At 43.6% G+C, this 27,184-nt stretch overlaps 1 protein-coding gene across 1 annotated transcript in view; it reads left to right on the forward strand.

The window, feature by feature from the left end:
- The first annotated feature begins 3,659 nt into the window (after nt 1-3,659).
- The window catches only part of LOC111940990 (urea transporter 2-like), a 126,089-nt gene continuing 102,564 nt past the window's right edge, over nt 3,660-27,184 (forward strand). The window contains exon 1 of the mRNA XM_023943934.2: nt 3,660-3,765. The gene's annotated coding sequence lies outside the window, so the exon portion shown is untranslated. The remainder of the gene's footprint in view (nt 3,766-27,184) is intronic.

Consider the following 27,184-nt stretch of genomic DNA (forward strand, 5'->3'; position numbering starts at 1 on the left):
ATGAAAGTTTGAATTCTTTCCTGGAAGTAGGTTCCATTTGACCCCGTGGATATGTACTGGGTGAAAGGAAAGGTGATGAGATACTGCTCTGCTGGCCTGAAAAAACAGTGCTTTTTGCCCAACTTTAATTGAAAAACATTGCCAGACCTCAGCCTGTAATATGGTATTCAATTACACCTTCCACATGCTGCTTAGAGTAATCTTAGTCTGAGTGTGGTCCATGGCAAATATGAAGGAGCAAATTTTAAACTTTTGCCTGAAAACCTGTTCATTCCTCAGAAACTAAGCTATTATATTTTAATGATATATATTTTTAAGGAATTATATTGTGTCTGCAGGCCCTGTCAGCATCAACAAAGTCATTCCTGCTGTGGACAACCTATAAAAAGGAAAACACCTCTGTATTTCATTTTGTTTCCATTTGCCACCTCCACTTATAGCTGAGACTCATGAGTGATTGGAATAGTCTCACCAAAATCAGGAGGATGACTCATGGGCTCAGAGGGAGGCACGTGATGGAGGGCTCTACCAAATCACCCTCCAACACCAGATGCTGGAAGACACAGTGTTGGTAGCTGTTGGCAGCTGACCTGAAGAAGTTAAGCTTAGCAGTGAATGGAGCCCCCAGGATCTGCAGCTCAGCTTCCTCTCCTCTCTTTAGCACAAAATATTTTAAAAGAAACTGGGACCAGCAGCTTTTCCCCAGCCAACAAAAATAAAGACACTTGCAGGGCAGCAAAGTGCAGCATGCCTGCCTAACTCCAGGCTGCTCTGCCAGGGATTCAGAGGGATGGGTGAATGGGTGGATGGATGGATGGATGGATGGATGGATGGATGCAGGGATGGATGCAGGGATGGATGCAGGGATGGATGCAGGGATGGATGCAGGGATGGATGGATACAGGGATGGGTGGATGGATGGATGGATGGATGGATGGATGGATGGATGGATGGATGGATGGATGGATGGATGATGAATAGCAATTGAAAGATGGGCACAGAGGCAATAGCAATGTGGCTGAGGTCCAAGCCCAGAGCAAGGAGGCATCCACAAGAACTATTGCAATTGTCAGGAGTGAAGAAACGTAATTCATTGTTTGCAAATGCAGCCTAGGTCTTTAAAATAAAGAAAAGCAAATACCTCAGTTCTGTTAGCTACCTGGCCAGTGTAGGCTGCTCATGGGCCAGATATATAATGCTGATATAAACCCCACAGCTCAGGCAAGATCTGCTGCATGGGTTTGATCAAGGACTAGTGCACCTTTAGGAATGTGAGACAACTGGAAACAGATGTTTTCATTCTGTGGTGCTGTAGAAGCAAAAATCCCTTCTGTTTGTCTTCCCTCTGTCTCCTGCAATCTTTGGGTATATTATTAACACTTTTTTTCTTCTCATTTTATTTGTGTGTCTTAAAATATTCCTCCTGTAGACTCCTAAATTGTAGGGAGAAGTAAGAGAGAAAATGCCAGCAGATCAGAGCAAAAAGCCAATCCACTTACAAACCTACCCATCAACTAACTCCTCTCAGAAAACTTCCCTTGTCAGTGGAAATCCCAACCTCACCCACTAAAGCCCTTCCAAAAGCAATGTAGTTGGCACTGTATTCTGTTTGTTTTAACAAATTTAGGCTGTTCCAGACCAAGAAAGATGGTGAAAAAAGCCCTTAGAGCCCTTTGGAGAAAGTGATCCTGTTGGAATTCCTTTAATGTTGTAAAGGGGGACTCAAGAAACAGGGGCTCATTTTAGAGACACTTGGGGTACACTCTTCTGCAGCTTCTGTGACTCTGTCAGTCCACCCCTGAGACAATGAAAAGTCACACAGGATTATTTTGTTTTTAAAGTCATTTATGAGAAAAACACACCCATCTCTGCCACCCCTACAATTTTCTGTTGTGTTTCTCTCAGCTGAACCATCCAGACAAGCACCACAAACCAGCCCCCCCAGCCCTTCCTCCTCTGGTCCTCCTCCTGGGCTGGATGTCAAACACAACACTCTCCAAAGATCATTTCTGCTGACATTCCCAATCTACCTGAAACACTGCTTGGGAGGACACAGTGGCTCTGTTTTGTGCCCTTTTTGCATCTAAATCCCCATAATCACTGGTGAAGATCCACCAGTACTATCAATCTGCTCACATAGCATCCTCTGCTATTCAGGAGGACTAATCATGCCATTCAACCTTTCCTTCACCCAAATTCCTCCTTACTGCTCATTCTGTCACTATCTGTCTCACCAAAACAAAGCAATTAAGGACCATCCTTAATTGTTTTTACTGTCCTGCTTGTCTCTTCCACCTTGCTGCCTTTTCTTAAGGTTTCTCTTACTCTCAAGTCTAAAATGAGAAAGCTTTGGATTCCTCATAAGCAGTGAACATAAGACTAAAACCATGTTTGTAGTCCCAGAGCTGGGGCTTCTGGTGTCACCAGTCACCTTGCAAGAGCCACACAGGTAGATACATCTCCCCTTCCAAACCGGCTCCCTTTGTGTAATGATTTCCCCACTTTCTGGCTCAAAATATGTGTATGAGTGAGCACATCACTTGTGGGCTTGGATTCCAGGATTATCAGATGCTCTGGCAAGCTGTATCTATTGAATTTTCTTTTTGTAAGTTGTGGTGTAAGAGTTTTTCCTGGACAGGAAAAGAAAACCCAACTTCTTATTTGCATTTTTCCCAGTGGAAGGGAAGTCTAGGAAATAGGAGAGGAGGTGATCTCCCTGAGTAGCCCAAACCATATTCATCTTTGTCCTGAGTGAGGTCTGAAATGCAGGAGGGATGTGAAAAGGCCAGAAAGAAGGAGGTAAGCACAAAAATACCAGGTTGAGGCAGAAATCAGGTTTCAGATGTGAAAAATTGGAAAAGATGTGGATGATGAAAAGTTTGTCACCACTCAGGAGGCCACTAACACCACCTAGGTTGAGAAAAGCCACATGTGGGAGCATTTATTAAAGAGATCTTCTGTTAAGAAGAAGCATTATTATGAAGAGTTATAAGATTTTATGGATTCCCACAAAACTCCTGTCTCCATCCCTCTTCTCATGTCACCATAGGAGTCTGATGCCAACATCAGAACATTGTCACAGCTCTGTACACACCTGTTATCCATAGCTCTGACTGGAGCTGTTAGCTCTCTGGAAACTGGGAGAAGAGACCTGTCAGTGCTCCAAAAACCTTTGGAGAGTTAACATCAAGCTTCAAGGTTACAAGAAAACCAGGAAAAAGAAGCCAGTCATCTGTGATTTTGTAGCATAAGTGTCACACGTGAACTCTCCTATTGTCTCATCTGTTTTGGGGTCCCTTTCTATGTCTTTTAAATAAGACAAAAACAAATGTGTTACCATTTTATTCCTTCTTTTCAATGGCTGACAGAGGATTGAGTTAATTTACAGAATAATGAAACGTTTCTTTCTTAGTCATCCTAGGCTAAGCATGAATATCTTACCTTTTTATTATCAAATACCCAGGTACCTCCTTTTGTCACAGAATAAATGAGCAAACAAAAACCTACCTGTTCCCTCTCTCCCCTTTGAATTTCTCTTCAAGCTGGGAGAGGCAAATAATGACCTACTGCAAAAGCTGGAAATAAATTATAGCCAGAATGGTAAAAGCAAAATATTTCTCCTCTAAACATGTTGCTTTTTCCTCTGTATGTCTTGGCAGCCTAACTCTCTGAAAACACCCACCTGAATTCTCTGTGCTCAACAGAGCAGCCCAAGGATAAACCCTCCGGTAAATCCCATGTGACTGAAGATATAGGAGTCTGCCTGTGAGTAAAAACATTTTAAATATGATTGCTATACCTGTAAGTAACCAAAGAGCCCTTTTGGAGCAAATAATTTCCTTGGAAACATCTGAATCCAATCATCTAAGCCTGGGAGCCCAAATTTATGTAATACCGCTGCTTTCCTCTCCTCATTGTCCATACCCTGCCTCAAAAGAAAAGAGTTTACCCTGTCCATCTATCATTTAAATGGTAATGAGCTAAATGAATTCCACCTCACTTCTGAGCTCCAGAGTAAGCTTGGGTTTATTTATTCATTTAAAGGCACAAGAACCCGTTTGACATTGCTGAACGTGTCCCAGATTTATGGAAAATAAAACTGTACTAATCTCACGCGTTTATTAGCTTTTCTGTCAGATGCCTCCATGAGTATTCAGAGATGTGAATTTGCCCTGCAGTTCTGTTCTGACTGGAACAGCATCTCCTGAAATGTAAATGTTATCTTAAGGTCATATGCTGATGAAAACCCCTGTTTTGCCAAAGTCTAATTTCTTGGTCACTTGACAAAGCAGCTGCTGTTCAGTTATATGGCACAAAGAACGCTATTATAGATGGATAACTTACATGTTTGATTTGGCATATATTATACAGCTTCTACAGACAAAAAAATTACAATGTATGATTATTTTTCCTGATTTAGCTGAGTAAATAAAAGACCTCTCACATATATGTATACAGGGATGATACTTCTAAGTGAATTTTTTCATTTAAACATGGTGTAACTCTCTGAGGGCTTCTGTGATTGCATTTTAAAGGACCAACACAAATATCCTAATGTGTGATATAATTTATTCACCGAATCATAGATTGTTATTGAGACCTGATTCCTGATTTGAAGGAGAATGCAGAGATTAGACAGTTGTAAATGTCATGTGACAGTGAGCTCTGCAGCTGATGTACATTAAGGAAAATAAAAATTGCAAGGTTTTAGGTAATCAACAGCTGGTGTCAGCTGCTACCGTACCACATCAGTGCCTCCAAGGTTGGTAAAGATTTTTTTTAACCATCTGGTAGTTTTCTAGCATTGGTCAATGTCAGAAGGACAATACTGGAGGCTTCTGCTCCTGCTTTGGCAAACCAGGACAAACGCTCACGTGTGCGAGCAGAGAGTTTGGGTCAAGAAAGACAACATGACATGTTTTAGGAGATGGTGCTGTCATTCCCAGCCCTTTTAGTGTGTGCAAAAGTGCTGACAGGGAAACCACACTACACAGGGATGTAAGGTTTGGGTTACACAAAGCTCCATGTCCAGGAAGACCCGGAACATCCGAGCCCTAGCAGGGTTTGGTCTCCAGGTCTGAGCTCTGAAGAGTCAGTCCTGCAAGCAGAGGTGGGAGCTCAGTGTCTGGTGATGGGTGGGGAAGGAATGTTGCCTGCACAGTGTTTGACCTTCATCTCACAAGAAAAAATGTCAAGTATCCTCAGAAAAATATCAACAGTGTTTTCTCTCACCAAAAAATTGCTCTAGTGCAGGAATACTTGGTCCTTTTGCAACAAAGAATTAAAAAAACCCTGGAGGACTGGGATTTTTCTGGCCTCTTCTCTTCTGTTTTCTTTTCCTTTCTTTTTAATTATGAAGTTCAGAGGGTTCCAAGTGACAAAGATAATTTAGCATTTCAGATAAGACTTTATTTTGCAGGACATACAGCATTCATTAGAACATCAACATTTTCATACCCAGAGAAGTAGGAAAGCTATTTCAATGAAAAATAAGCATGAGCAATAATGAAGCACTCACTTTCAGATAGAAAATTAACTCAGAAAAAAAAAAAAGAAACCTCATCAATATTCAGGTCAAAGAATGATATGCTTTTTCTAAAAATTTATCTACTAGTCTGGCTGGGGATATCCCTCTCCTAATTACTGCCAATTTTGACAGGTCACATCACAAGTTTTAGTTTCCAGAGGAAGATCTGGGTTCAGAAAAGCCTTCTGGGTGTATTTTAAAGTGTAAGGGAAGCATCTTGTGTTTAGTGATTGCGCCACTCATTTCAGGGGTATGTGATACTCCCAGTCAGCTGCAGACGAGGAAGGATTTCCCTGCTTTGGAACAAATAAGATTTTTTTTCCTAGGGATAGGGTGGGACTTGATCATTCCCTGGTGCAGCAGTTCTTTATCTCAGAAGAGTCCTCCACTATAATGAGAATATACTTCACTTTATGTCTGTCTTATAAAATTTAATTCACATGCTGAGGTTTCCTGCTCTTGCAATTTGCTTCTTTGAATTAACTAAGACACCTCCCTTTGACACATAATTCTTGTGAAACTTGTCAGCTCTGCTTAAAGTAAGTAAGTAACTAAATAAATAAATAAATAAGCAGGCTGGAATTCATTACTGAAATCGAGTAACAGCCCAGCAGAAAATTCAGCAATAAAACATCCACGACGTAAACCATCAATATTTGCAGTAAACCATGAGCTGAGAGAAGTCTTGGTTAAATATCTTCCACTCCTGAAATGCCACATCCTGACTGGCAAAAGCATGGCAAGATACCAGCTGAGCTAAAAGGGAATCCCAGTGTTCCTGCACAGAATCTTGTTCTTGCTTAATGCAATTTCTCCTTGGACAGAGCACATTCTGGAGCTAAGGGTGTGGAAGGGAGAGATCATCCAAGGAGCCTGGTAAAGCAGTGATGTTTATGTGCACCTACTCTGTGTACAAAGGCTTTATGCCACCCTCGTGGTCCCAAAACATCCACTTAGCATCCAGCTGAGGTCTAGGTGTAAAAAGTGAATGAAAAGGCACTGCTCATCCTGACTGCTCGGACATCACTGCTCTGCCCCTCCTGCATTTACTCTCTGGTTCTGTTCCCATTGCTATGAAGGGCTCTGCTCCTCCTCAGCCCTGAGATGTGGGGACTTTAGGGCCAAAGGATCATCTTGCTTAGAACACCTATGTCACAGGTTATTAAGTTTCACTCAACTGTTCCTGAGATTGATTCCAGTAATTGATGTCCTGTGAAAAATCTCTTCCAGAGAGAGAGATTCAGCCTTGATTTAAAGGAAGGGTGAAACAGAGAGCATGCTGCTTTCCCTAGCAGTTAGTTCTGGCTTGTAATCTTCTTCACTCTAAATCACACTGGCCCTCCCCTGTCTGATGAAAGAACCCTCTTCTAAATGGGTTCCTCTCTCTACACAAATATTTCCCCAGTAGTCAAATTCAATCTCCATCTCCACCTTGGCCATTTGAGTCTGAAAGGTGTCTTATTCTTGGGATTTTATTCTTCTGCCCTTGTCTGGTGCTTTTCTGAGATTTCTCTTTTTTTTTTTTTTTTTTTTCTTTTTTTAATTATACTGTTGGTTTTTTTTTTACATTCTTAGTAGAAAGTAAAATCGGATGCATGCAGAATTACCATTTGACTCACACTGAATTTGCACACAGGTGTAGGGCTGCAATAACATTCTATTGAAGGGGGAATATGAATATAAGAAAGAACCATGACTTTTAACATTAAAAGCCCTGAAGAACAGTATTTATGGTGTTCACAGAGCACCTAGAACATGTAAACATTATAGTTCTATAGATGTAGATGCATCTTGGCTCTTCAGACTAATAGCCATTATCGGTAGGAAAATTTATTTTTTTTTTTCTGTATTAGTGGGGGCTGTGCCTTCAGGTAAGTTTAGCTGACTAAAGCCAGTAAAAGAGATGAACAGGACTTAGAAGCTGGATATGTCAAAAACACAGAATTTATCAGGATCTTGCATAAGCATACAGAGTGGAATAACCAATGACTAGGTAGATTTCCTTGACTTATGTAGATTTAGAATAATGTTCAGCTCTTAGTTGAGTCCTCCTGCCCTGAATTTGTGGTCAGAGAGAGGTTCCTGTCTGCTCCAAGGTCTTTGGTCCCTGGATCACAGGTAAAAGATCCAAATAGGCTCAGCTCCCTAGCATCACCTGCAGCAGTGACCTTAATTCTTTCTATTCTGCATCATCTACATCTTCTAAGAAATATCATTTTACTCACCCATTTAGGAATTCAACACGTCATATTTATATCATGTTCCTAGCTCACTGACTGTACCATTTAGCCAAGATTTTAATTAAAATACTCTCACAATATATCGCTGTGAAGGCATGATTACTTTGGCTTGAGATTCCTAATTCTCATTTCCCAGTTTTTGTCCAGGACACAACAGGCTTTACACAGCAGAGCAGTACTCCTGGCAGGGGACTGGAGGGTAGCCCTCAGACCTAGGTCAGCCACCTCTGCTGGGACAGTCCTCCTGACATCACACCAATCACCCCTCTCCATTTTGGGATCTCTCCATGCCCTGGAAAAATTGGGAATGCTGAGAGTCTCAGCAAGGCATGGAGCTCAGGTTGAGTTACTCACCCACCATGACCTGTCCCATGCAGGCATCCCTCACATTCCCTGCCTGCAGGAAGGTTGCCCCTTTCCCATGTATGAAATTTCATAACTGCCTGATAGTAACAGAATATGCATTCTGCATTCCTGCATGGGCTGCATTGCCTTTGGCTCTGTTAAAACTTGTCTTGCCCAAATAAGCTGAACCTCACCAGTGATCTCCCTCACATGGACCCTGCAGTTATTTATACTTCTACCAATCTTCATCAGCTGCAAATTCTATCAGCAGTGACTTTAAATCTAATCCTGTATTACTAAATGAAAACATCCCATAGCCCCAGGCACATGGTCCTGTGGAGACACTGCTCAGAGTGCCCCCGGCTGATGATGATTTGTCTGAATTTTCAGACCTGCTCCTCATCCTTTTGTTTATATCACCCTACGAGGCTTCTCCCCCTCCTTTCTTTCCATTGTCTTTTCCTTTGAAAAAGGACAAAAGGGTGGGAAAAAAAAATAGTGATATTCAGAAATGGTTTTTACTACGTGAGCTTGCTGGCAGGTCTGTTAGGAGCAGTGGGTTCTCATCCATGGGAAAGCACATGATTATGCTGAGCCACAAGTAAATTGAAAGGTGGAGGCCATTTCCTATGTTCTGACATAAATACACACACATATACATAAGCTAGTTTAAAAAACTTGTCAGTTCCTTTTACAGGTTTTGGGCCTATATTGCAGATAGGTTTGGGGTTTACGTTTGTTTTAATATTTGTGCTGTTCTTAAACTAATTGATTGGTTCCATCCCTGTGTTTTGCTTTAGCAGTGTGGTGTTAAGCACTTTCAAAATGTTTCAGTCAAGTAAAGATTTTACTTTGTCCAAAAAAACCCCCAAACCACAGAAGTATAGGAACAGCCAAGCACTGTAGCCGTTCCCCAAATAGGGTGTTGGGATTTGGCTATAAACCTAAGCTGTTTAATATGGTTTGGGTTTATGTAGTAGGTCATGGTGGTTAATGTTTAGTGAGCTGAAACAAGAATGGAAGAAAATTAAAATGGAAAAGCTTGGTTTGAGAAAAACAACTCTTCGTAGACGACTGTAAGGGGGATGATTGGACTCATGGTGTGTACCACATATTTTGGCTAAGCTGGAATGCTTTGAAAGCCTTTCTGTTGATATAAGTATGATCATCTGAGCAGGACTTTTTATCTCAAAACACTCCTAATGCTGAACTCTTGGCATGAGGTGGTGACAGCTGCAGAAGGCAGAGGGGGAGAAGGCAGCAGCACTGTGCCTTTGTTATGGAGAACAGCAGCAGAGGGGAGGCAGAATTGCCTAAATCGGTGCTGTGTGGCTTGTGGGAGGGACCATGAGAGCATGATCCAGCTCAGAGCACCAGCCCTCAGCACTGCCACCCCTCTGTGTGCACACAGACATGTACATGCTGCCAGATTCCAGCACTTCACTGGCTCACACCATGTCCAGAGCTGGAAGGGACCCTCAGGTTTTCCACCCTGTCCACAACTAGAGTCATATCTGCACCATGCCAGTACCTCAGCATTGTGAATCTAAAGCCCAACAGCCCAGGGAATTTTGTGACAAGTCCCAATTCATTAACCCCAGGGCGTTAACTAGCCAAGACTCCGGTGATGGTTCCAGAGGCAGCTTGTTTTCTCTCTGTACCAACACCCAAAGAGCCCATACATAGACATCTTCTAGAAAACAATGCACCATGTTTCACTTGTTCAGATCAGTCCTCCTCCAGGCAGCCTATCAAAGCATTCTCTCAAATCTCTCACTAGAAAGAACTGTCTTACAGACACCCCCAACAGCTTGATTATGGGGGAGAACCCAAACCACCCTCGCCGTGTGAAATGTAGGGGAGAAAAAGATGTAGCCCATATGGTGACAAGCATGCCTAGACACCCATCTGGGGTAGCTCATGTGCCCACCTGTCATCACATCACTCCTCTGTTTCTATGCACCTCTGAATAACTCAGTGTTCCTGTGGAGTGGCCAGGGAACAACCAGCTCCCAGGTGCTGCCTTGAGCTTTGCCCTGGCTCCATGGGCTTCTCCAGAAGGTCCAGCAGTGGTGAAACAGGCTGAATGGCAAAAATGGGACCAGCCTCACCAGCTGGCTCAGGGGCTGGGTTTAGCTGGAATGAGCACCAGCCAGCTCTCACTCTAACTGGTGAGTTGGGAAAGGTTGAAAAGAAGAGCCTTGTAAACACATAAAATGCGGCAAAAACAACAAATATAAAATAACAGTTTAGTTACATTCAGATCAGACTGGCTACCAAAGAAATAATGTTTTTATATTCCAATGCCATCTCCGTTCAAAGACTTTTCCTCAGACTGTCTTCTGATGGGAGGAGGACCTCAAGGGAAAACACCTGAGAAAGTGGAAGAATTACTTCTGACCCCAACCTCTTCCCTGGAAGTTATGGGTTAAATTCCCTCCTGGCACAGCAGAACTGTTTTTTTAAAGGTTTCTAAAACAAATAAAACAATAAAGACATTATTTTTTAACATCAGTGCCTGCTCATCACAGTTTATTCAAAGATGAATTATATCTGATACTTGGACCACCTAACAGAGAGATGCACGATTTTGAATAATAATCTTAGTTAATGATCTAATACCTGATGTGCTAGACCTGAGATAACACCTCAGGACACGATTTTTTTGTGATATGGAATCACATTTAGTTCCACAAGTGTCTGGGCTTTTGTTGTTTTTTACCAGCCTTGTCATGCCTTTGACGTGGCTCAAGTAGGAACCAGTTTCCTTTCTCTGGTGTGTCTTGAGGCCTCCCTCCACTTTCCAGACCACTTGTACAGCTGTTATTAAAAAGCATTACCCTCACCAGTGTTGAAGACTCAGCTCTCACATCCTTCAGATCCTCTTTCCACCTTCCTTCCCTTATTTGCTCTGACAGCATTTTATTGTGTCAAAAGCCCAAGTTTTAGTGACACAATTTGCCTTCCCCTTGAATATTTCAGAACAAGCACAGCTTTGCTTTCATAAAGATGTGGTTTAGTCCTCAAGTCATTGAGGAATATCACCAGCATCTCAAGTGCAGCATCCCACCTCCAAGCCAGCAGCAGCTTGCTGGAGAGACTGTTAGCCCATCATATGTTCCTTGATGTTCTGGACTCACACTCTCAGGGGAACCCATTAGCATTCACGCTCTCAGGCAGTTCTCTCCTCCCCTGTTAATAATTACCCAGGGAAGGGGTAATTAAAATAGGTTCTGAGGCTATGAAGAACCTCTGCCCGCCTTCACTACTTGCAGAGCCAAATGAGAACTTTAATGTACATTTGGAGACAACTCCTGAAGGGTTTTGCACCTTTGTCATGTTCTTGTTGTCATTAAGTACGATCTAATCCTCTATTTCAATTCATTAACCTGAACAGAGGCGAATTTTGAAATGTGACTGCAACACAGCATGAGTAAAATTTCCCTAGATACCTGATGAAGTTCTATCATTATAAAATGGATAATTTCATGGGGATGGACAAGAGTGCAGCAACTAGGGACTGGTTAGCACTGGTTTCCTATGGAATTCCATCCAAATTACTGAATCTCTGATTTTTTTCACAGAAAATGAAAGGTTCCTTTCTTCCAGTCATCAGTTTGAGAGATCTTGAGTAGAGATGTATTCTCTGCCCAGTGTATTTGTCTTGTGCTACAAACAACCAACAGAGCTCGGGGACAGCCACCTCCATGAGCAAGCCCTGTTGGCTGAGCAAAGCAGGAAATGAGCTAATGAGCTGTGTGAGGTTTATTTCAGCAAGACTCACCAACGATGGCACGAGAGCTGCCATGGCTCTGCTCATCCCTGCATGGTGAGTGTGCCCACAGCCATCTCTGCTGATGGCCTCTTGGCACTGCTGACGAACAGTGCAGCAGTCGGGCTGAGCTGCACACCAGCCTCGCTGCAAAAACTGCGCAGGAAGTCCCGCGACACATCAGGAAGAGATGATTTAAATTCGAGTTCCAACACCTTCACAGCCTGTCCCAAATCTGAACTCAGATGGCTTAAATGAGCCCTTAAAAGATTCCAGAAATTGGAAATCTTAGGCCTGTCTCTCTTCCTGAAAAGCTGTCATTCAATTCGACCTGGGAGGGGGGGTGGGGAATAAAAAAATAAAAGAGCAGATGAAGCAAGTGAAAATAAATATGCTTCCCATTTTTCAAAATTTGATCATTTTTAACTAAACCCTATATTATTCATGTGCTGTATATTTTATTGCTGTTAGTTTCAAAGCTGTTGGAAATCACAGATCAGTCCCTCAACCACGATGTCTTTATTATGCGTTCATAAATCATGCATGGAAGGGCCCTGACAGTTGACAACGACGTAAACTCTCAGCAAGCAAAGCCCCTAAGCCATGTAAAAAATGTATGTCACGGAAAAAAAGAAGTATGTCATCTTTATTTCCTTTTTAAGGATATTTTTGTCTTGTCATTATCAAGGAAGATTTTTTTTTCCCCTGTACTTCTGTCTAAATGTAGTTAACTCAGAGGTAATTTGCAATGGTATCTCAATGACACAGAGAGCCCTTCCCCACATCTGCCTTCATCTTCAAGGATGAGTGTGTTGTAATTGTACACTTCCAGTTTCATTAGCAGTTCTGCTGTACCCAGTGTGGTTCATAAGGATTCTGGTGAAATGCAGAAGTTCATTGAATTGTCCAGAGCATTTGGGTGTTATAGGACTCATGTAAATTATAATATTGTTGCATTTTTTTTAAGCCATGGGTCCATTGCAAAATTCAATCAGATTGTTGTGGGGCTTTTTTGAGCAGGAAAAATAGAAAAAACAAAAACAAGGATTCCCTATTGTGCTATAGCTGAAAATTGGAAAAAGTGCTAAGAAGTGAAATACAGGAAAAGAAGGCAGGAAGGCAGGCAGGCAGGCAGGCAGGCAGGCAGGAAGGCAGGAAGGCAGGAAGGCAGGAAGGTAGGCAGGAAGGCAGGCAGGAAGGAAGGAAGGCAGGAAGGCAGGAAGGCAGGAAGGAAGGCAGGCAGGAAGGCGGGAAGGCAGGAAGGCGGGAAGGCAGGAAGGCAGGAAGGCAGGAAGGAAGGAAGGCAGGCAGGAAGGCGGGCAGGAAGGCAGGAAGGAAGGAAGGAAGGCAGGAAGGCAGGAAGGCAGGCAGGAAGGCGGGAAGGCAGGAAGGCAGGAAGGCAGGCAGGAAGGAAGGAAGGCAGGCAGGAAGGCAGGCAGGAAGGCAGGCAGGAAGGCAGGAAGGCAGGAAGGCAGGAAGGCAGGAAGGCAGGAAGGCAGGAAGGAAGGAAGGCAGGAAGGCAGGCAGGAAGGAAGGCAGGCAGGAAGGCAGGAAGGCAGGCAGGAAGGAAGGAAGGAAGGCAGGAAGGCAGGCAGGAAGGCAGGAAGGCAGGCAGGAAGGAAGGAAGGAAGGCAGGAAGGCAGGCAGGAAGGCAGGCAGGAAGGCAGGCAGGAAGGCAGGAAGGAAGGCAGGAAGGCAGGAAGGCAGGAAGGCAGGAAGGCAGGAAGGCAGGAAGGCAGGCAGGAAGGCAGGAAGGAAGGCAGGAAGGAAGGCAGGAAGGAAGGAAGGCAGGCAGGAAGGCAGGAAGGCAGGAAGGAAGGCAGGCAGGAAGGAAGGCAGGCAGGAAGGAAGGCAGGCAGGAAGGAAGGAAGGCAGGCAGGAAGGAAGGAAGGCAGGAAGGAAGGAAGGCAGGAAGGAAGGAAGGCAGGAAGGCAGGAAGGCAGGAAGGCAGGAAGGCAGGAAGGAAGGCAGGAAGGAAGGCAGGAAGGAAGGCAGGAAGGAAGGCAGGAAGGCAGGAAGGAAGGCAGGAAGGAAGGCAGGAAGGAAGGCAGGAAGGCAGGCAGGAAGGCAGGAAGGCAGGAAGGCAGGAAGGCAGGCAGGAAGGCAGGAAGGCAAGCAGGAAGGCAGGCAGGCAGGCAGGAAGGCAGGCAGGAAGGAAGGCAGGCAGGAAGGAAGGCAGGAAGGCAGGAAGGAAGGAAGGCAGGAAGGAAGGCAGGAAGGCAGGAAGGCAGGAAGGCAGGCAGGAAGGAAGGCAGGAAGGAAGGCAGGAAGGAAGGCAGGAAGGAAGGCAGGAAGGAAGGCAGGAAGGAAGGAAGGCAGGAAGGAAGGCAGGAAGGAAGACAGGAAGTAAGAAAGGCAGGAAGGCAGGAAGGCAGGAAGGAAGGCAGGAAGGCAGGAAGGAAGGAAGGCAGGAAGGCAGGCAGGAAGGCAGGAAGGCAGGAAGGAAGGCAGGAAGGAAGGCAGGAAGGAAGGCAGGAAGGAAGGCAGGACGGCAGGAAGGAAGGCAGGAAGGAAGGCAGGAAGGAAGGCAGGAAGGAAGGCAGGAAGGAAGGCAGGCAGGAAGGAAGGCAGGCAGGAAGGCAGGAAGGAAGGCAGGAAGGAAGGCAGGCAGGAAGGAAGGCAGGAAGGAAGGCAGGCAGGAAGGAAGGCAGGCAGGAAGGCAGGAAGGAAGGCAGGAAGGAAGGAAGGCAGGAAGGAAGGAAGGCAGGAAGGAAGGAAGGAAGGCAGGAAGGAAGGCAGGAAGGAAGGCAGGAAGGCAGGCAGGAAGGCAGGAAGGCAGGAAGGCAGGAAGGCAGGAAGGCAGGAAGGAAGGCAGGCAGGAAGGAAGGCAGGCAGGAAGGAAGGAAGGCAGGAAGGCAGGAAGGCAGGCAGGAAGGCAGGAAGGAAGGCAGGAAGGAAGGCAGGAAGGAAGGCAGGAAGGCAGGAAGGAAGGCAGGAAGGAAGGCAGGAAGGAAGGCAGGAAGGCAGGAAGGAAGGCAGGAAGGAAGGCAGGAAGGAAGGCAGGAAGGAAGGCAGGAAGGAAGGCAGGAAGGCAGGAAGGAAGGCAGGAAGGAAGGCAGGAAGGAAGGCAGGAAGGAAGGCAGGAAGGCAGGCAGGAAGGAAGGCAGGAAGGCAGGAAGGCAGGAAGGAAGGCAGGAAGGCAGGAAGGAAGGCAGGAAGGCAGGAAGGAAGGCAGGAAGGCAGGAAGGCAGGAAGGCAGGAAGGCAGGAAGGCAGGAAGGCAGGAAGGCAGGAAGGCAGGAAGGCAGGAAGGCAGGAAGGAAGGAAGGAAGGAAGGAAGGAAGGAAGGAAGGAAGGAAGGAAGGAAGGAAGGAAGGAAGGAAGGAAGGAAGGAAGGAAGGAAGGAAGGAAGGAAGGAAGGAAGGAAGGAAGGAAGGAAGGAAGGAAGGAAGTATATTTGCAGTTGCAGTTAATATTTTCAGTTTCTGAAATAATATTTCCTTTCACTTGCTCAATTCTTTTTTATGGGGGGTACACTTCAGTGAATTTGCTTCTTTCATAAAAAATATTTTTTTAAGAAAAGATTTGTGATCATCATAAGTAGAAAATTGTGGCAGGTAAAAAAATAAAAACAGATTATTTTGGTCAGAAAGTAAAAAATAACCTTCCAAATAGGAAATTGGAGAAAATACCTGATGGAGCACTGACTGACTGTCTGTACATTGAGCTGTGGACCATATTTTAAAAAAATATTGACAGACCAAAAAAATATTCTTTTTTCCCTGCTATGCACATTCAGACACTGAGCTTTCAAATGCAGAGCACTTTAGACAGACTGGTGAGCTGACATTTCAACACCTGAAGAGCAGTAATCACCTAGGAGCCACCCACCCCTGTTGCTATATTTACTGCACTTAGGTGTTGTCCTGTGTGTTGCCACTGCCTGGTGAAAAGGTGCCTCCTATCTCAGTGTGACAAAAACTGCACCTTTTTCCCAAGCAGCACATCAGCTTTGAGCTGATCTTCTCATGCATCCTCCTCTGCTCAAATCCACCTTATACATCCATCTTACAGCTGTAGGGTGTCTCCCATTTATTGAAAAACTAAATTACTTTAGATGCAGGACAAGACAGGAACCTACATACAAATCAAGGGGGAAATCCTTTAGGTTGAATATCAGGGAAAGGTTCTTCCCCCAGAGGGTGCTGGCACTGCCCAGGCTCCCCAGGGAGCTCCCCTGGGCACAGCCCCAAGGCTGCCAGAGTTCCAGGAGTGTTTGGACAGGGCTCTCAGGCACAGGGTGGGATTGCTGGGGTGTCTGTGCAGGGCAAGAGGCTGGACTCGATGACCCTTATGGGTCACTTCCAACTGGGGTATTCTGTGATAACTCCTTTATTTCTTCTCAGCTGTTGGTGACATTGTTATCTCCTCTTGGCTTCTCCTCATTGCTCCAGCATGCAGTAGTCATGATGGGGGGCTTCATCACACAAAAATCGGTACAAACATCAAATAGGGTAAGGCCACAATTCATAGAATCACAAAGTCATTAGGCTGCATCATTAAGGAAAGGGACTCTAAGATTGCAGAGTCCAAACTTTAACCCAGCTCCATTGTGTTCACCACTGGTTCATCTCATTCCTCTACTGCTGATCAAGTCCCTCTTTCTCTAAAACAGCTCAGCACTAGAGAGTTTTTCCTAAAGAAACCCCACCCGCTGTGTCGTGGTTCATTGGGGAATATTCTTTTTGTGATGCCACTATAAAGAACCAAGAGTGGTGAGCGAATGCCACGCTGTCTGCTTCCCCAGAGAAACACAGAGAAGGGAACAGCAGATATATAATTCTGTCTGTGGAGGGAAATTCAGAACCAGCTGAGATGTTTGTTGCTGCTTTTATCCTCTTGCCTATGCAAATTAGTGGTGTTCAGAACTAAATGGAAACGTGTTAAAAGGAGATCTGAAAGCAGGATCTGTTTCATACACTGGTCCTGCTCCCTTCCTTTGGAAAGACACCTGTGGATACATTTTCATTAATAATTTCACTCTATCTCTTCTCTGATGTAAATTTACAAGCAAGAAGCAGGAAAAATGCCAAATCAAGTGTTGCAGGCAGACTGGTGAGATAATTAGTATATGATGCATAAGGAAGAAGAATCCCAAGAAGCAAAGCTAGATGTGCGTGTACCTATTTGTGACAGCCTTTGGGCAAAGCTTCAATTCACTGAGGATCAGCTGTGTTTGCATTTTGCTCTTTCCTCCTCTCACTTAGTGAATCTCTCCCAGGAATGTCCTTTTGCCTTGAGCTTTTGAACTGATGAAGTACCTGCAGTAAAGAGGAAAGAAAAAGAACTTTAAAATAGATAAGCTGCTTATCTCTTTAGCTGACTTGAATTTGCTGCTGTGTGGAGGAGGATGCTATCAAAATCAGTTTAGAAGTTAGCAATGCTGGAAAAGTTTCTAGATGTGTATCACCAGCACAGAACTCTCCCTGCATGTTATTCTGTATATTGCTTCTAAATCACTGCTAGAGATAAGATTAATCCAGGTACATTAAATTTGCTTTTTCAAAAGTTATTTGTGGTGGTGTTTAGCCAAGGAAACAGAACCTGTGTGATCATACTTTCTGCTTGTCTAGCTACCTGACATTCTTTTTCAATAACCTGTAAACCCACAGATCAACTTCAACAGAAGGGCAGAGGCCTGAAAGATATTAAATTCCAGAGTTTCTCATGAAAACCAGAAGCTTATCTGCTCAGTTTTAACCACAACCTGGCCTTTCTCCATGAAATTACTGGTCACTGATCAACATATGAATTTCTGAGAGCCACAAGCACTCCTTCTTGCTAATTGAGACTCAGGGGAAGGATTAGAGTGCCCACAAGGACAGGAACTGGGGATGTACAGTGAGATTCATCTCCTTGGCAGCACCTGGGGGAGAGAAAGAACTCAGAAATCTGAGGTCATTCCAAGGGGTCAAAGGAAAACAGAACACAAATCCAAAAGAAAAAATACTTTTTAAATACCCCAGTTCATCCAAACACTCTTTTCTTTTCTTTCTTTTCTTTCTTTACTTTCTTTCGTTTCTTTTCTTCTCTTTCTTTCTTTCTTTCTTTCTTCTCTTTCTCTCTTTTTTTTTTTTTTTTTTTTTTTTTTTTTCCCTGAGACAGTTGATTCAAGACATGTGAATATTAAAGAAAAAGTCCCACTAGCTTCTGGGGGAGTTTCTGGGATAAACAGCAGCCATTCATTAAAAAAGAATTTCAAGAGATGCTCATGCTGATATTGTGATTTGGTTTATTGTACAAATAAATGGTTATTTGAACAAAGAAGCCATCTCTTAACTTCAACAGGAAAAGAAATACTATATTTATACCAAAAAAGCTAGATATCAGCTTACTGTCACAGACAAATTCAAACAGCCAATATTGCATTTTAATGATGCTTACTTTGAACGAGGTCTTTGATTTGGTGTCTTTTTATGGTTTTCTCTGGTTTTAAAAACTAAAATCTGTTTTAGAAGACAAAATACCATTTAATCTGATTTGAATAGAAATGAGATCCAACACTAGTTGCTTTCCAGCATTGACTAAACTGTTTGTATGAATAGTAACACAATCTCTACCTGGATCTTCCACTTTTGCTTGGCCATTTTCAGTGGTTTTCTTTTAAAATTCCAATTTCTTTTACCCTTGATCCAACTCCCCTCTTACGCTGCTGGAAGCGAATTGAACCAACCACACTCAGCCTGACCATGAATCTTGAATTCTTTCCTACATCACTTTACAGACTAGTGGTTACAGCAGTTTCCTGAGAGGCCAGAAACAGGGATTTGACACCCTCATGGAGGGAAAAGGGTGGGCATGGATATCCCCTTTGTGTATGAGTTCTGTTGTTTGAATGAAGGGTCTCCCTTCTGCTGTGGTAAAAAATGGCAGAAGTCAAAAAGAAACAGCCTTGGAGGTAATTTGAGAAAACCCATTGGCTCATGCCTCTCAGGGGAGAAAAAACCAAAGTCATTGTTGATTTCTGGAAATTTATTGGGAGTGAGAAAAAAGTTCAGGCATCTGGAAAAATTAACCATAAAAACCTGAGGTGCCCTTGAAATAGAACTGCCTGCGGGGCTAAATAATAGCTGAGTCAGCATCACAATTCTGGATTTAGGCCATTAAAAACCCTACTTGGAGCACCTCTCCTTTTCCCAGGCTCTAGGCCCTCTGCTCTGTGACATTTGCAGCTAAATCTGCACTGAAACAGCACCAGGAGCTCCTGGGCTGTGAACTCCAGCCCCTGGGCAGGCCGCATGCTAAATCCTTCTGCCAAAACATTTTGAAAGGAGACAGCTTGAGTTCCTATACAGCCTTCCAGGTCTGTTTTGCCTCATAACTGTCTTTGTCTTTGATGCTCTAAGGGCTGGATGTCATCTGCTCTGTAGCCGGGCTTGGAGAGCTGGGGTTGTTCACCTGGAAAAGAGAAGGATCTGAAGAGACCTTAGAGGTCCTTCCAGTGCCTAAAAGGGCCCCAGGAGAGCTGGAGAGGGACTTTGGACAAGGGCCTGGAGTAACAGGACAAAGGAGAGTGGCATTAATGTGAAGGAGTGTAGATTTATGTTAGATATTAGGAGTCCTTGGCTGTGAGTGTGCTGAGGCCCAGAGAAGCTGTGTCTGTCCCATCCCTGGAAGTGTCCAAGGCCAGGTTGGACAGGGCTGGGAGCAACCTGGGATAGTGGAAGCCTTATGGGATAGGGTTGGAAATGGATGATCTTGAATGTCCTTTGCAACCCAAACCATTCTGGGATTCTACAATCCTACAATTCTCATAGTTCTGGACTGTGGTTTACACGGGGAGTGTTCATTTCTGGCTATGATTTACGACTTTTAAGGTCAGAGGAGAACGATAGTCTGACCTGCTTCACAGTACAGACCACACACTTCACCCAGTGACTCTGGCATCTGGCTCCATTAAGCAGGGCTATGGGTCTGCAGGTTATTTATTGTCTGGGAAAGGTGTCAGGGTGATAGCACTGTCAATTGAAAATCTCTACTCAGGAGGCACAGCACAGAGGAGGAAGTTATCTCCCAGCTCTACCCATTGTCCCAGTAATCTCCAATAATAACATTTGGTTGCTGTCTTAATACATCTTTAAAAAGAAAGATGCTTTTGTCACCTCTCATTAATCATCTGAGTCATAAATTTCTCATCATCAATTTTATTTTTCCATTTCTGTGCCCTTTGTGTCATGCTGAAGGCTATTGCAAGCACAAAGTCATTCTCTAAAATAGTTTCTTTCATGCCAACTGTACGCTGCTTCAATTTTCTTATCTTGAAATTTTGGAAATATTAGGGTACCTTAAAGCAGGGTTCACCTTTTGAGGCACTTAATTTTTCAATGTGGTCTCAGTTTTTTTCTTCTCTCTTTCTACAGTGTATATGCCCCACTTCTCTCCTAAAATATTTTCCTGTGTTGGAATTTTGTCCTTAAAAAATCCTGCTCAGTAGAAGAACTTGACATTGGGCAAGAGGAGTGTTTGGAACATGTCAGCTCTGACCTGTTGGTGTGCTGTTTTGATGATGCCCAAAGCTGGAGCACCCCAGTGAGTTTATGACTGCAACACACACCTCCATAACCAGCACATCGCAGAAGGGGCAGCCCTGAACAACACAGGTGACTCTCGGAGTGACCACAGAGCAAATGAGCTGTAATTGCAGCTCATGGAATGCACCCACTGCTCCAAACCAGCTCATTTGAGCAGCAGTAGCACAGCAGAGAGAGATCTCAGCCTTTTCCCAAAATACTGGGTGTATGCCTGAGGGCCTGATCTGTGTGGATCCGACCCAGCTGCAGTGGTAGCGCTGTTTCCAACCTCAATCCCATTAGCAGGGTGCCATCCTACTTTACAATAATGCAGACATATCTTTCAAACCTGTGAGGGCTCCCTGTTTATTTTCAGTAATGACATGTCCTAAACAAAACCTTTGGGTTTGAGGAAGCATCCATTTTTCTACGTTGAACTTTGCTGATCCTTCAGAAAGGCCTTCTGCCTGTGGCTAGTGCTTTCCAGTCTGTGAAAGACTTATGTGACTTAGTAAAGGTAACCAAAATGCACATACAAAAATCTATGTGTCTTAAAGGTACAATCTTCATTAGACTTTCAGTTCATTCAACTTCCTGAAAGCAGAAACAGAAAACACAGTTTCTGTGTGTTTTATACTGGGGGAATGGCTTTACACTGGCAGATGGCAGAGTAGGATGAGATTTTAGGATTAAATTCATGATTGTGAGGGTGGTGAGCTGCTGGCACAGGCTATCCTGGGAAGCTGTGGCTGTCCCATCCCTGGCAATGTCCCAGGCCAGCTGAAATGGGGCTTGGAGAAACCTCAGATAGTGGAAGGTGTCCCCCTGCTCATGGCAGTGTAGACCCCAATGATCTTTAAAATCCCTTCCATTTCCAGCCCTTCCATGATTCTCTAGCTCTCTAGGCACTCCTGTCCCACCTTTAGGCTTCCTGCAAAAGAACAGCTTGTTCTCCCCTGAGTGCTCAGTGCTATTCCATAAATCCTCTGCTATGGGAAACAATGGCATGATGCAGCCCAAAACGACCCTGCCCACTTCCATACATCCACTGGGAACTGTGACCAGTGGACCAAGAAGGAGACATTTTGTTGAAATTTATCCACTTAAGAAGCACAGAAAGAAAATAATCAAAAGCAACTGCTTTGTCCTCTTACCTTGCAGAAAGAAAATAATCAAAAGCAACTTCTTTGCTCTCTTACCTTGCTCCCAGCCCAGCTGCCAAGCTTTGCAGGCAGCTCAGGGCCTGTAAACAGCTTTTACTTGGAAAGAGCTTCCATTCAGGTACAATCAGGGAAAGTGGACTGTGGAAGAAAGACATAAACTACAGTCTCACCAAAAGCTGGATATTCTCCATGAGCTGTCTTCACCCAGCCTGAGGCAATGATTCTGGCTCTGAACACACACACAATAAAAGCCCAACCCAAACCAAATCAACCTTGGACTGTCCCCATGTACCTGTCCATGGAGCCTCTCATGGGCTTTTTTGGGTGCTTTGCCTCATAAATCAAATATTGCACACCCATATTAAAAGCCAAGCCTCCTCCTGCCAGGAGGAGGAGAATCCTGTAGGTGGGAAGTACTTTTTATATCAAGTTCACCTGGCAATTAGATATTGAGTTAGATATTGGCCAGCAAGTTACATTCACCAAGATCCCTTGCTGCTCATCAAGTTCTTTATGTCTTTTTTTTCCATGGAGCATCCTTTACATCAGTGGTGTTGATAGGCCTGGGGAAGTTCACAAGGCAGTGAGCAGAAAAAGGGAGAGAAAGAAGGAAAGGTCACAAAAAACAGCAGAAGATGAAAGAAGAGGGAAAGAAAATGACAAGAGGAAGCAGAATTTTTCTGTATACATGAAGAAGGTTACGTGCTTTGGGAAAAGAAAAAAAATAAGAGGTGACAAAAAAGAAAGACAAACACAGCTGGGTGAGGGTTTTTTATACTTTAATAACAAAAAATGTGCAAACAAAGCAATGCAAAGGCTGTGGTGTTATTTGAGTACATAATGGCAACAGCTGTTGGAAGGAGTCAGGTCCTCACCTGCAGTGAGCACATACATCCCCACCAGAGCAGCACAGCCCACACCCCCCAGGAGCCAGCTCACTTACAGAACTGACACAGGACATACACAGGATTATGACCTCGAGCAGGTGAGGTATTTTTCAAATCCAAGATGATATTTCTGCCTAGTTGAGCACCAGTCAAAACAGCTCCAAGTAAAAAAAGTATTACCTGAGAAAGTGTTCTGGTAGAAGAAAGAGTTTGGCTACAGTCCTGGATGGATTGAGACTGTGTGCAACCAGCAAATCCCTGCTTTTGTTCACACTGGGCACAGAAACAAGGTGGGCTTGAGTTTGGTGAAATGAAGGGAAACTGGAAGTCCAGAGCTTTACATTCCATAAAAATGAGGATTTTTATAATTGAGAATTTTTTTAATTGAAAAAAGTGATCTGGCTTGGATACATATGGATCTGCTTGCCTGTCTTAATTTTTTATAAGTGACTTTATACTCTCAGGGGTAAAAGGTCTTTTCAGCACTGATAACAAACAAACACACATGTGCATTAGTGGATATCACTTTTTAAAACAAGCTCCTCTTTCCTTACATCATCTGTCTCTTCTTGTATCCTTCAGAAATAGCTTAGCTGGGAAAATAGTTGCAGCTTTTAATGTAGAAGCAGAATTTTTTATGAGCTTTCCTCTATATTTTTAGCCAATTTTTTCCATCTGGACTCTGAAACGGAAACATTTCCTGATATCACCATTAAAAACAAGAAAACTCTGCATAATATTTAGATATTCTAATGCAATGTATCTGTCCTTTCTCCATCAACTTTTGACTTTTCAGTGCCAATCTGATAGCACTTATTAAAATGAATCCCGAGGATTGCAGGACAGAACTGTCATTTCAAACTCAGCAAACTCAGAAACCTTGGTTGAACTGGTGACATGTCACTGAAGTTTTGATTTTTTTGGTTTATTTTTTTTTTTTGGCTGGACAAGGAGAGTTACAGGACTGAGGCACTGCCAATTTAACAAGGATTTGGGAAGTCATATGGGGCTTTTGCTGTCACATAATCAAGAAAACATGAGCTGCATCAGACAATGTTAAATGAGGAGTGAAAGGCAGACTGTCCTTAGACTCTCTTCCCCATATTAGTTCTGAAATGTGGAAGGGCAAAATTCCCCTTGTCTTAAACCAATCCAGCTATGAACCCTGCAAAGATAGGCTGCATACTGCAAGTTATCAGCACAATTTCAATTTTAAATTTACACCCCAGTACAAACATAATTTAGGTCTGTGTTAACTGCTCGTAGCTAACACTAACCCTGTGTCTCAAGCCTGATTTAAAGGATACTGAGAAGAACTCTTACGAAATATAAGACAGTTAGGTATGCTAAGCCATTACAGCTTTGTTGAATGAAGGCAACACCTCTCCAGCTTCAGTGGGTCCTTCTTGGCACAAGGAGGCATACAAGCACTGCCAAAATACAGAACACCTCTGCCCTTTCTTAAAGTAAAAGCCAACATGTTTGGAGGACTGCCACTCATTTAGCCAGACTCCCCAACTGCATCTTTAATTGCAATTTATGGAATGCATTTATTGCTGTGGGACAAGGAAAATAAGCTTTCACAGTTGGTCTGTAGTGCAGTATCTCTCCACAATCTGTAGCTCTAAGTAAAAGTGTCTCCAGAGAAGAATATAACAGTCCATCCTGTTTTAACAAATAAACAAAAGCTTAAAGGGCTCCATTCTCAGCTGTGCATGAGAACTGAAAAGGAAACTACTGTTCCTGGAGTGTATTGAGGCTTTCAGCCATTATTCCAGTATTTTAATCTTGAAAGATATTTTCCTGGGGGCAAGGGGAGGAGCTTGAGGAGTACTCTAACACATCTGCTGTGATGTGCCCAGCAGACCTCCCAGGCTAAGCCTGGTTAAACTTAGCAGGGAGGTAGATGTCAGATGCTGGCACTGGTGATTCAGTTGTTGGATCTCTTCCATCTGACAGTGCTGAACTCATGCCCACATGTATGCCACAGGAGAGGCCATTTCTCAGCAGAGCAGAAAGTCCAGACTACTAAATTGTCAGTCATTAAAAGTTTCCTGGGCATTTTCTCTATCATCAGAGGAGTTTATACGTGTCATTACAAAGTAAAGCCTGGGTCAACATGCACTTTATCTGAACTGCACCAAAAATTAACAGGATTATGGTGGTTCCCAGTAGAAAGCAGAGGCCTGAAGCCAGGGCAAGAAGCTCAGTTCAGATTTGTACACAAAGGATGAGTAGTATGGACAGGAAAAAATATTTAAGGTGTTTTTCTGTCACTCTTGAATGTTCCTTTGCATACAAGGAGCGGCTGAACTCACTTGGGCTGTTCAGCTGGGACAAAAGGAGATTGAGCTCAGACCTCACTGGGGTCTGCAGCTTCCTCTCAAGGGACATCAGAGGGGCAGGCACTGATCTCTGCTCTTTGACCAGGAACAGGACTGGAGGGAATGGTCAAAGCTGTGTCAGGGGAGGTTTAGGTTGGGTATTGGGAAAGGCTTCTTCCCCAAGAGGGGGATTGGGCACTGAACAGGCTCCCAGGGAATGGCCACAATACCAAGCCTAGCTTCAAATCAGTCTGGTAGCCAAGTAACTTATTTTTTCTGCATAAAGTCACATGTCCAAGGAAACAAAAGCAAAAAAAAAGTATCAAAAAAACCTAAAACTTGAGATGTTCACTCTGATTTTCCAGCCCCATCATGGTTTTTAGGTCTTTTCACAATTCAGATTCCGAGTCAGCAGGTTTCAAACCTGCTCAGAAACTTCTGGCAAGTAGTTTGGCGAAGATTCATTAGCAAAATGGTGGGGAAAATCCCGTGCCACTGTCTCAATCTTTTGCATTTCTGGGTTTTTTCTATTTTAGCTGCTCTCGGCACTTAGCAGTGTTTTTATTGCTGGGGTCATGTAGTCAGCACAGAAGCATGGAATGATTGCCATGGTACATGGCAGCCTGGTCATGCATTAAAGCTGGTTGTTAATCAAGCTCCTAACAAGATCTTGGGTTCTGTTTTCTCCAACAGACCAAACATTCACCAAAACATGGCAATGTCAAATGAAGACCTTTGTCATGTTTGTCAAAACATGGCAAGTGTCAGATCTCCCATTTCCACTGTAATATTTATGAGCTGTGTTTAAAAAGACAGCAGTCCAGAGCGCATTTTGATTAAAACTTACCAGGAATATGTTTTTCTGTGAAGATGATGCTCAAGGTGTAAGAAACTAATGACCTTCAAACATCTGCTTCTTGCAGACTTCATTTTTTCCTAGGGTCTGCCTCCACAGATTTCAGGGGAAAATTCAGTTGATAGGAATATATGTGATTTCACCATGATTTCAGATAATGGTCCCACTCTGCAGCAAGAATACAAAAAAAAGACACAGAGGGATAGCTCGCCCTGGTGCACACATGGGACTGGGACCCTACACCTGAGGTAAGAAAGTTAAGATTCCAAGCTAAGATTCTAACTCAGGCGCCCCATTTAATTGGAATTTCAGATGAATTTACAGCAGGTTTGATGGCTCAGGGTCAGCTATGGCCTAATATGACCCAATAGTCACCCAGACCCAATCAAGATCCTACACTTTTCTGAACTAAAACATATTTCAAGTCTGGGGCTGCTCATAAAAGGGAGCTTCAGTCTGTCTGTACCCATCAGGACTGAGACATGCCATGAGACTCTCCATGGGAATTTCTTCTCTAGGAGTAAAACTTTTTCTCACTCTTTAATTCTCCTTTTAATTTCTCTTCTACTCCTCCATTCTGTGAATAGCACTTAGGCCGGGCAAAGAACTAATTCTTCGGTTTGGCCAGAAAAGCCAGAAACACAAAGCAGAAGAAGAATAAACAAAGTTACGTTTTACAAAACACTCTAACGAAACAGAGAAATCCCCCAAAGGTGCTGTTTGAGACTCTGATTTCAGACAGGACTCCCAGAAAATCAGAAAACAAAAAGCCAAACTCAGAACAGGAACAGCGTCTGTTCCTGGTCCCCTTCCTCCCGCAGTCTGCTCGGGAGTGGTCTGAATGTGGTGATCTTCCATCCCCTGGGACCTGCAGGTGTTGACCTGGAGACATCTTATTTCAGATCCATTCTAAGAGACAGCAGAGGGAGGAGAGAAAAGCTTTTGCCCATTTGGGACAGTCTTTTCACCAACAGCTCCACAGCATGCAGTGATTCAAAGTTCAAATAAGGCAAGACAGGTTAAATGTACTGCAGTCCTTATTAAAATGTTCCCAGAAAAAAAGGTTTTCTGAGGTAACTAGAGCATGCACTTCTTCAGTCACTGGCTGAAACCAGATGAAATTATTACACTGATGAAAAAGACTTTCAGCAGCAGAGAAACATTGCTTGCTGGATGTTGTATTTCGCTTTTAGGTTCAAAACTCTACACTTGTATGACCAGCTTCTTTATATTATTTTTTTAAAAAAATCTCTTCACATTTTTCCTTTTAACACTGCCTTTTTTTATGAGCAAAAAAAAAAAAATTCAGAGTTACATTTAGAAGTGGTGACATACAAGTGCAATAGTCAAAAAAAAAAATAAAAATAAAGAGATTTATAAGGACATGAAGATAAAGATGAAACCATGCCACACAACAGCTCCAGGAAAGTAGAGAGAAAAAACAGACTTAAAACAGACCTAGAGCTCTTCTTCAGCTGTGGTCCCTCATCTCTTTAGGAATGCATTTTTGACAACTGGATGCTTTCTCTGTCTTTGTTTATCTTTTTAACTGGATTTGTGT

The sequence above is a fragment of the Cyanistes caeruleus genome, chromosome Z (assembly GCF_971803275.1).
Source record: "Cyanistes caeruleus chromosome Z, bCyaCae1.hap1.1, whole genome shotgun sequence".
Lineage (NCBI taxonomy): Eukaryota > Metazoa > Chordata > Aves > Passeriformes > Paridae > Cyanistes > Cyanistes caeruleus.